Genomic DNA, 10657 nt, shown 5'->3' on the forward strand with positions numbered 1-10657 from the left:
CCCCCCCCCCCACCCCTGGAGCAGCAGCACTGACCCCCTCCACCCCTGGGGCAGCGGCATCGACTCCCTCCACCCCTGGGGCAGCGGCACTGACTCCCCCACCCCTGGGGCAGCAGCACAGATCTCGAGTTTGCTGGAGGAGAGCCCGCCCCTCCCCTGCTCGGAGGGCGAGGGGGACGCAGCCCTTCTTGCACACCACCCTGCCACTCCTGTCACTGCACAAGTGCTGGCACTGCAGGGACGGTGCTCCTGGGAGGCCAGCCTGTCACACCCACAGAGAAGGGTCCTGACTCCAACACTAAGGCTGTCCTCTCCCCAGAGGGGCCTCTGTCTGGGCTTCTCACCCTGGAGCAGTTTAGCCTGTTCCTGACCTTCACGTAAATGCAGCCCTACGGTACACAGTCCTGCTGGCATCTTCCTCCCAAGGTGATGTTCCTGCGAGTCGTGTGTAGACATAAGTGGAGATGCAGGTAATTTCTTCCCACTGCTCCCACCGTGTGGATGGAGGCAGCACCCTCCACTCATTCTTGTTCGTAGACACAGGGTGGTTTCCACGTGCTCCTGCTCCTAAGCAAGGCTGCTAGAACTGGTTGAGGAGGTCCGTGTGGTGAGCACATGCCCCGTTCCAAGGGGTACATGGATTTCCTCAAGTCGTGTTGTGTTGGGGTCCGGGTTGGGCTGTGATGCAGAAGGTCCTTGCAGAGGCTTATGGGGCTTGGCCAGCCGTCCTGCAAATGGCATTTGTGGAGAGTGGGAGAAGTCCCCACAGAGAGCCAGATTTACTTATTACACATGCTCACATTTTGTTTTATTTCAAAAGATAAGTGTCTAGGGCTGGCAGTGACCACTGTCTGCCTTTGCACTGTACAAGTCCAATTACTGCTTAATTTCCACCCAAGCTCTTAAAAATAAAGCCCCATGCTGAGAAATGTGGCCACGTGCTGCTTAGTCTTGTGCATCTTCAGAGAGTGGGGCCTATCATAGAAGACACACGGGTACAGAAAAGCTCAGGACAGAGACGCTCCTGCAGATTGGCAGTGGTCCTTCAACAAATCCAGGCCCCGACGGAGCTGCGCCCTTGAGTGGCCTTGCTGTCGCTCCCACGAGCTGCACTCACTGAGTCTAGAGCCTGCAGACCCTCCCTCTCACTGACTCTGAGATGTGACTGCATCTCAGGTGAAGGGTGCACTGTCCACACCTGAGGCCCCCTTACATCCACCCAGTGGAGACCAGTTATCTAAGAGATTTCCCTTCCCCTTCATTCAGCTGAGATCTTCAAGTCCACTCAAGGCATTTCAACACCAGGGCGTCTTCTCTTTCCAGAGAAGAAATAAGATGCCTTCTAGACGGTGGTTCCAAGCACGTCACTCACGTTAGGCCCAGCAACACCACGGAAGCTTCCTTGCCTCCATTCCAGAAGGAGCGCCTGCGGGGAGGGGCGAGAACAGGATGGGCCAATGGGTTCCAGATGTGGTTTCTACGACGGCGAGTCACTTTCTCTACATGTCAATTTGAAAAATAAACAAACTATAAAAAGAAGGAAGAAGAAAAAAATAAGGGAAAATATTTCCACAAAGGCTGGGGTCTCTCTCTCTCTCTTCCTCTCTCTCTGTGATGGCAAAAAAAACAAGAGCGCAATGAGTTACTGTAGTGAGAAACTTCTGGTTGGAGGCAGGATGCTGCACTTTTAAAAGGTATGTTCTCCCAGGGAAATTAACCAGCTTATTCTCCAAACTGAATTAAAAGACCAAGTACTTGCCCACAGGCAAAATTTCTTTGAAAGCCAGATTTTTTTTTTTTTTTTTTTTTTTCCGTTTAAAAGAATTTAGGAAGGAAATAATGACTTGGCCGTTTCACGGCCCCAGCAAATTCCACTGCTAATGAATATTTTCCCTGGCTCCGGATTTCCTAGGTGACCTCACTGTGCTGTCAGAGGCAGTTCACCGCACGGGGCTTCACACACAGTCTCGGGTGCCTGCGCTTGGCTCTGGGCCCATTCACGGAGCTCCCAGTGAGATAACACCATCCCTGGGGATAACTCATCCCCTGGTGAGGACTCCGCAGCTCCTCTTTCTCCTTCGGAGCATGGAAGCGAATTCATCCCCAGTCAGGCTTCCTTCTTCCCGGTGGATTTTCCACAGCTCGTTCTCTCAGGGACACCAGGCTCAGAAGCTAACTCAACAGATCTGAGTGCCGTCCAGGGAGCTCCAGGCACGCAGTTGGGCTGGGACCAGGCCCAGGCTTCCTCGTGCATGCTTTCCCGGCACCAGGACTGTCCATCGGAGGCAATGGCTTTTCTTATGAGAGCTCTTGACCCTCTTTGTTTTCAGCCAGGCTTCTCGCATTTTCTCCTCTTGGAGTGTTCTCAGGAAGGGCCCAGGATTGAGTTCCTACCAAGACCACCACAGGACGAATGAAGGTATTTGGCAATGAGCTCCCCAAGTCATCTGCAAATAGATGTGGTGACATCTGCTTGGTGACATGGCACAGGCACCACACGTTGCACCACGTCTGGTTCCTGCCACAGCATCTGCCTTCTGAATGTACACAGAGGGAAACCAAGGCTGGGGCAGGGTCACTGTCCTTAGGGGCACAGCCTGGAAGAGGCTGCAGTGGGCTAGACGCCTGTGTCGTTGGACTCCAGTGCACCACGTTAGGGACGAGCTCTTCCAGAGGCCACCACCTTTCCACATGTTCTTCACCTGATAGTGACGAGAAGTCACCCACGTGCTTTAGAACCGAATTGCTCCCAGCTACTGGTCGAGCAGAATGCAGGGATGCTAATCGAGGGCTTTACTGAAATATACGGAGAACCTGGACACCAGGGAAACGGAGCAGCATCTTCAGGAGCCTCGTCGACGGACTTGGGGCTCTCACTCCAGCTCACGGTGCCCCTGGGACGCCAGACCACCCACCGGGTACCGCATTCTCCTCCACACAATCTCGGGGCCAACCCACCTGACCTGCCGCTTGTAGAGGCAGCTGCGATTCCTCAAAAATAGGAGGAAAACAAGACCAAGGGCGACTTTACGCCCTGTGTCTGTAACCACAATAACTGCAATGTATTATTAACTGAAACAAAATAGGATTCCACTCAGTGCACCACAGTATTTCCAAAAGCTGATGGAGAATCTCTTAAGGCGATTAATTAATTCAACAGAAAACCTATGGCAAAGGAATAATATGAAATAGCTTCAAAACTGACAAGAAAGGAATTACAAAGCCAAATGCGAGGACACAGAAAGGCTCGTGTGACCCACGGCACTGTGGTTCTGGCTAACGTGACAGACGGCTCGAGGGGATCTCGCTGGCTGCATCAGCACCCGAGTCATAGTCCAAAGTCCGGGCAGAAAAAAGGGAGCTCTACAGTAGACCCACCCCAAATTCTTCAAGATTATGGCGCGCCCAAATTCTCATGTCTTTGTGATAAAAATATATGCATATGCTCTAGGTATTGCAGCATCTTTAGATGAAAGAGCTACCATGGAATCAAATTAGTGTCAGAATTTCCAGAAAAAGGAAAATCAGTCCCTGAATTCTGAGGGAAAAAGTCAGTAAGCCGACATATAAGTCTTCTTCTACAAGAAATGGGAGCTTCTACTATCCCCATATGGTAGAAAACTAGGAGAGTCACACACTTAACAAAACTCACAAATATGAAGAGGAAGGCAGCATTTTCAAAGGCGAAACCTGGTTGAGAAACCATTCCGTCTAGATCTTAGGGGAGGCTCACAAGAGCTGACTTTGCATGGCGGATGCCTGGTGTCAGGTGACAGGAGGGACTACACAAGCAGGCCCAGTGTGAACGTTTGTGGACCAAGAAAACCCATCGTGCGGTCCTTCTGCGGCAACAAAATTCTTCACACTGGCATTGAGCTCTGCATCACTTAAGTGAGAAATTGTACAGATCCGGACACCTCAACAACCCCTCAGGCAACACACACACACACACACACACACACACACACACACACAACCAACACCAGCCATGGGCACAACCATCCCAGTTAGTCACGTACCCACAGAACCTAATCCTGCCCTTGTACTTTCCGGGACTATGTTTTTCTTAACTGTAGCTGCAAGATTTTCATCAATGAAGAAAAGAATGTTTCCAAAATGATAAATTATGAATGTAATTATATACACCGTCTGCAACCTCTAATATCTAGACTTTAGAAAGACGCCTAATTCTGGAAGTAATCGCAGCTCCAGCTGCGGGGGGTGCTACGTGCAGGGCGGACCTTCCACTTTTGAAATAACCTTCCAGAAGAGCCAGGCTCTGTTCATGCTGCTATCCTTTATCTTCAAAACAAAGTGTGTTCCCTTTAAAAATCCAACAAGACGTCCCTCTCTTACATCTAAATATAAAAAACACCGCAAAGACATATGTCATTGGGAGTGTCCAGCGCCAGAAAGAGAGAGAGAGAGAAGAAAAGAGAGAGTGACCATTTGGAGACTGGGTGGTTCAAAGCGGAGAGTTAGCACAAGTTCCCTGCATCAGGCCACAGAAGGACTGGTCCTGCGCCTTCTCCAAGCTTCATCTCAGTTATGAAGGCAACACACTGCTGTTCCCGGGGAGCCTCACTATTGCAATGTAGGGACTTCATCTTCCACCACTCCCCGCCCCCTCCGCCCCCACCGCCCCGTTCTGACAGCCCTGACTGCCTAATTTGAGAAATAGAAGGAAAAATGGAATTTTGCAGCAAATATAGTTTAAAAGAATGATTTTCCCAGCATAACTGCCACAACCACACACTCCCAGAGTCCCCAGGTCCTCATCCTCATCCTCGGAGGGCGCCTAACTTTCTAATTCTCCAAAGAAAACGATAGATGGAACTTCTCCACGAAGAGCTCTCTCTCTTTCATTCAGGTTATTAAGACCAGCTCGGTCTAAACGCTCCATCTGTAGTTAAAGGAACCGTCCCGTCTCCCCCGCCTTGGTCACTGGGGAGGCGGTGATGCTGATGTGGCGAGCTCGCTGCCCAGGTCACGGTCGCGCCCGGGGTCCGCTGGAATCTAGTGAGAAAAGCGAGCCGGACTGCCCCCATCCCGCGCGCCCTCGGCTCGCCGGCTCACCTCCGTCTGGGAAGGGCGCTTGGGCCACCGGCATCCTCGCGCCCGTGCCTCCGTTCGGGTGGAACACCGGAGAGTCCTGGGGCCCGGAGGTCTCGTTCCGGCTCGTCCTGCCACCGCGCTCGGCTCCGGGACCCCGTCGCGTGTCCCCGGGACCGGCTCCTTTAGCCTCTGCCCGCGCGAGCCACGGCGCAAAGTTTTCCAGCGGCCCGCGGGGCTGGGTCTGCGCTCCGCCTCCCCGCCGCGCCCCCGACCTCGCCGCGCCCAACCCCACCTCCCGGAGCCCGGTCCCACCTCGCCGCGCCCCGCCCCCAACTCCCTGTCCTGCCTCCCTCACCCCACCTCCCGGCAGCCCTCGGCCCCGCTCGCTGCCCTGTGCCTGCCCCAACCTCCCTGCCCCCCGCACCCGCCCCTCGCAGCCGCCCTGGCGGGTCCTGCACGTCCCCCCGCCTCTCCGCAGTGCCTTTGGGCCAGGCTCGCCCCTCGGCCGGTACTCCAGGTCGGCCTCTAAACACCGCGCCCTCGGGCGAGCGAGCTCCAGGCTGTGGACCCCGGGGCCCCAGGACCCAGCGGGGACAGGTCCAACTGGGTCCGCGGCTGGGCTTGGGCCGGGCCCGCTGACGGGGGCACGGGGGCAGCTGTTTGACAGATGATGATGATGATTATGGTTACTATCATCATTATCATCGCCGATCACGATCGTTTCAGCGCGAAGCTGACTGAGCACCGGCTCGCAGGGCAGCGTCGGACGCGCGGCAGCGTTTCCATTTGGACCTCGCGGCCGCCTCTCCCCTCCCGGTCCCGGTCACCGGCGCAAAGGCCGGCTGGGTGCGCAGGCGCTCGGGAACCCGGACCGTGGAGCCCAGAACCCCGGACCCTCGGACCCCCAGACCCTGGACCCACCCTGGGCACGAGAGCCGCACAGATAGTGGACCCGCTGCGGGCAGATCCAGCGACCCCTCTGCTCCGCGCACGGATTCGCGAAAAGAGACGAATCCCCAGGGAGGGGACTACCAAATTTTCTACTGGAAAAGTAAAGTGAAGGCCCGGAGCGAGTGAGCACAGCAACCAACCCTGGAAGCTTCTGCGGGGAGGGAGAAAGAAAGAGAAAGCAGGAGGAGGAAAGGCAGAGAGGCGAGAAGTGGAACTGGCAGGACCCAGAAGGCCGGTTAGCCCAAGCTAGGCTGCGCTGTCCTGGGCAGGCGGGGTTGGGGTCGCAGGGGCCCCTGGAGCGGGGCGGGGATCTTGGGGAAGGGTCTCCCTCAATTACCCGCCCCTGATTTGCCCTCTTGGCTCCAGAGGAGGAGCGTGGTGCATCCTCCTCCTAGAGCTGGGAGCAAATGCTTCTCTGGGGTCGGTTTGAGCCCTGATGGAGACCTGGCATCTTAAGACGACGGAGGGTAAACTGCCAGCTCTTCTGCTGACCTTCTCTGCACTTCCCTGGAGAACGTGGTCGGGGCCTGCGACCGGCCCTTGGGTCAGTGGAGGGCTGGCGCTGCGTGTCCTGTTTCCACTTACCCAGTCTGTCTGTGCTGCCCTGAGCTCGCTCCGCATCGCAGCCTTCCAGACTGGCTCACAGTGTCTTGTGCGAGGGCTGACAAGCCATTACTGTCCCAAACTGCAAGCGGGACCGCATGTGCCTCCATGTTTGCGCTCCTGCAGCGTCGGGTCAAGAAAAGAAGAGGCGTGACTGTGCTTCTTGGCTACTCGCCATCGCCAGGGCAACAATCCCGCGGACTGCCTGTGTCCACAGGCTCTAGAAGCCCTGAAGAATGATGGCGCTCTTCACTGCGGGTGCCCGCAGGTAGACACGAGGACGCAACACACGGGCATTCCTGCAAGTCCTCTTTGGACAAGGTTCCTGGGGGAAACCAGACTGGCGTCCTGGGCGGCTCTCGCCGCACACAGCGCTCTCCCGGAGCCAGCGCCCCACCCCGCTTGCTGTCCCCTCCTTGGCCTTTAGAGCTCAGACCCTGTCCCTGATAGGGGGGCCTTCCTGGCCCACATGGGCCCTAGAGACCATGTTGTCTCACGACTTCTTTAGAGAGAACCAGCCCTCCCTAAGAATCTGTATCCTGGGTTAACGGGTGCAAGCTCTTTACAGAACATCAGCTTGAGTGTGGAAGGAATGGGAGAATTAGGAATTAGGAAGAATGAGCTCCATCTAGCAGCCCTGATGCTCTGAGTCATTTTAGTCCAAGAAAGTACCTGTCTCCATTGATGCCATACCTGGGAAATTGTGGTGGGGGCTGGCTTGGCGGAGCGTTTACAAGTACACACTGTCTCTGTGTCATTCAACAAGAATGGCGAGGTTGTGTTTATCGAGCCATGCTCAGAGCAGCAATGGACCGTGTTTGGCACAAGCCTGTCTGCCCCTGTTCACACTGCTCGGTGTATGTCTCCCACACCCCCGGCTTCTTGAACAAGGGTCTGCAGCGTCGTTGAATAGCTTGGCTTTTTTGTGGCTGCAGAGAGTTTGCTGGGAGGTAGGGGGGGAGGTGGCATGAAGGTAAGAATAATTGCCACTTTCTTCCTCTTCCAACAGCAGAGGCTGGGGGGCTAAGCAGAAAGGACTGAGGCATTCTGATGGGGCCGGTAAGAGGAAATATCCACACTGACCTGGCTTGCCCTCTCGCCAGGCACTGTTCAAAGAGCCTCAGGCAGAGTAAGTCCTCCATCCGCACAACAGTCACCTGAGATCAACACCAATATCCCACCAGGTTTCAGAAGAGGAAACGGGGGCACAGAGATGATTGTACATTTGCCTAGAGTCACACAGCTGTTGAGTGGTGGGATCAGAATGCCGTGTCCATTTGGAGTTTGTTGATTGATTTTAGCACTTTGGAGGTTGCAGCCCTCCTGAGAAAGGCTGGACCCTCCTTGGTGCACAGACCACCATTACCTGCAGCTCCTGCAGAAAGGCCCAGGGCCTGGCTCCCTCAACCTGGTGTGGCTGGAGCCTGAGGACAGGAAGGGAAGGAGGACAGACACCATCAGCTGACTCTTGCCCTTGCCAGTCACTATGTCTACTCTCAGTGCTGGACTGTGCATGGCTGGTTTGGGGGAGACTGCATGGAACCCACCTGGATCCCTTATGGACAGCCCGTGCCCAAGCCCATAGGATGGCTAGTGCAGGCTGGAATGCTGTAGTGGGGAGGAGGAGGGTGGGGAATCGTCTTCTACCATCAATCTTTTCTTTTTTGGCTTGAGGAAGATTTTCCCTGAGCTAGTATGTGTGCCAATCTCCCTCCACTTTATACCTGGGTCACCACCACAGCATGGCCACCTGTGAGTGGTGTAGGTCCATGCCCGGGATCTGAACCTGTGAACCCGGGCCACCAAAGAGGAGCGTGCTGAACTTTTAACCACTATGCCTCAGGGCAGCTCCCCATCATTCTTAATTAATCAAGAGACTGTTGAATTTCTGAGTATCAGTGCCCTCATTTGAAAAATGGTACATTGCACCACGTTCAATGGGAACAATGTTAACTATGGGCATTTAAATGGATCATAGAAGTTCTGCAACTTTTCACAATGGATACGTGAGGGTTTTGCTTCCATATTAATTTAATTGGAACACACATAAACCTTTCTTCTTGGTCAAAAAATGTTTTAAAAAGCTGAGATTAGAAAAGAAAAAAGTGTCAAATCAATAATCTAAGCTCTTATCTCCAGAAATGAGCAAAAGAAGAGCAAAATAAACCAAAGCAAGCAGAAGGAAGGATGCAAGAAAGACAAGAGTGGGAATCAATTAAATTAAAACAGAAAAATAATCAATGAAATAAAAGGTAGTTCTCTGAAAAATCAGTAAATTGACAAACCTCTAGCAAGGCTGACAAAGAAAAGAGGGAGAAGACAGAAATTGCCAGTATCGGGAATGAAACAGGCTGTCACCACACACCCTGCAGACTCAGAAGGATGATAGCGGAAGCTGTGAACACCTCCACACACATACGCCTGACAGCATAGGTATAACGGACCAATTCCTGGAAAAGCACAAACTACTACAATTCTCTCAATGTGAAATAAACCCCTCGGCTAGCCCTCTAACTATGAAGGAAACAGAATTCATAATTTACAAAAGTAAAAATCTTCAGGCCCAGATAGTTTCACTGAAAAATTCTACCAAAGCATATAAAGAAGAATTAACACCAATTCTGCACAATTCTTTCAGAAAATAGAAGAGGTGGGAACACTTTCCAACTCATTTTATACAGCGAGTATTACCCTGCTACCCAAACCAGACAAAGACAGTACAAAAAAGACTACAGAAGAATGTTCCTCATAAATAGAGACACATTCATTCTTAACAAAATATTAGCAGGTAGAATTCAGCAATGTATAGAAATAATATTACTGTGAGCAAGTTGGGTTTATTCCAGGGATGGAATGCCAGTTTATATTAAAAAATCAAGCAATATTATCCATAATACTAGTAGGCTAAAGAAGAAAAATCATATGATCATAACAATTGATACAGAAAAAGCATTTGATTAAATTCAACACCAACTGATGATAAAACTCTCGGGAAACTAGGAATCGAGTGGACTTAACTTGTTAAAGAGCATCTGCAAAAACCCAACAGCTCACATCATACTTGATGGTGAAAGACTGAAAACTTTCCCCTAAGACTGGGCACAAGGAGAGGATGCCCACTCTTTCCACCTCTATTCAATATAGTACTGAAGACCTAGCCAGCACAATAAGGAAAAGAGAGGGAATAAAAGACATGTAGATATGAAAGGAAGAAATAAAACTGCCCCTATTTGCATACGGCATGACCTTCATAAGAATCTTATGAAATCCACAAAGAACAAACATAAAAACTCCTAGAACTAATAAATGAGGTTGCAGGATATAAGATCAATGTATAAAACTCAATTGTATTTCTATATACTAGCAATGAGTATATGGAAATTAAAATTTAAAATATAATACAACTTACAATCACTAAAAAAAAAGACTCTGTGGTACTGACAGAAGGAGAGGCACATGGGTCAATGGAACAGATTAATGACCGCAGAAATAGCCCCTCATAGGTGTGGTCCATTGACATTTGACGGAGGCGCAGAAACAAGTCAATGAAAGAATGATCGTCTTTTCAACCAAGGGTGCTGGAGCAATTGGATATCTGTAAGCAAAACATGTCCCTTGACCTAAATCTCACACCTTATAAAAAAGTTAACTCAAAGTGGATCACAGATTTAAATTTAAAGTATAAACCTACAAAATGTTTAGGAGATACATAGGAAAACGTCTTTGGGACCTGGGGTTCGGTGAAGAGTTCTGAGCACAGCAAGGCATGATCTATAACAGAAAAATGTCAGTAAATTGGACCTCATCAAAATTACAACTTCTGCTCTGCAGAAGACCCTGTTAAGAGGGTGAGAAAACAAACCATAGACTGGAAGAAAATATTTGCAAAAATATCTGACAAAGGACCCATAGATAGGGTACAGTCATGTGTCGATTGACAACTGTGACACATTCTGAGAAATGTGTTATTAGGTGATTTTGTCATTGTGTGGACATCACAGAGTGTACTCACATAAACCTAGCAGATATAGCCTGCTACACACCTACG

The 10657-nt window shown here is 51.3% G+C and overlaps 1 protein-coding gene across 1 annotated transcript in view; it reads right to left on the reverse strand.

Moving 5' to 3' along the window:
• LOC124233857 (sphingosine 1-phosphate receptor 3-like) overlaps positions 1-5247 on the reverse strand; it is a 12728-nt gene extending 7481 nt beyond the window's left edge. The window contains exon 1 of the mRNA XM_046651113.1: positions 5077-5247. The gene's annotated coding sequence lies outside the window, so the exon portion shown is untranslated. The remainder of the gene's footprint in view (positions 1-5076) is intronic.
• Between the last annotated feature and the right edge of the window lie 5410 nt (positions 5248-10657).

The sequence above is a fragment of the Equus quagga genome, unplaced genomic scaffold (genome assembly GCF_021613505.1).
Source record: "Equus quagga isolate Etosha38 unplaced genomic scaffold, UCLA_HA_Equagga_1.0 268.1_RagTag, whole genome shotgun sequence".
Taxonomy (NCBI): Eukaryota; Metazoa; Chordata; class Mammalia; order Perissodactyla; family Equidae; genus Equus; species Equus quagga.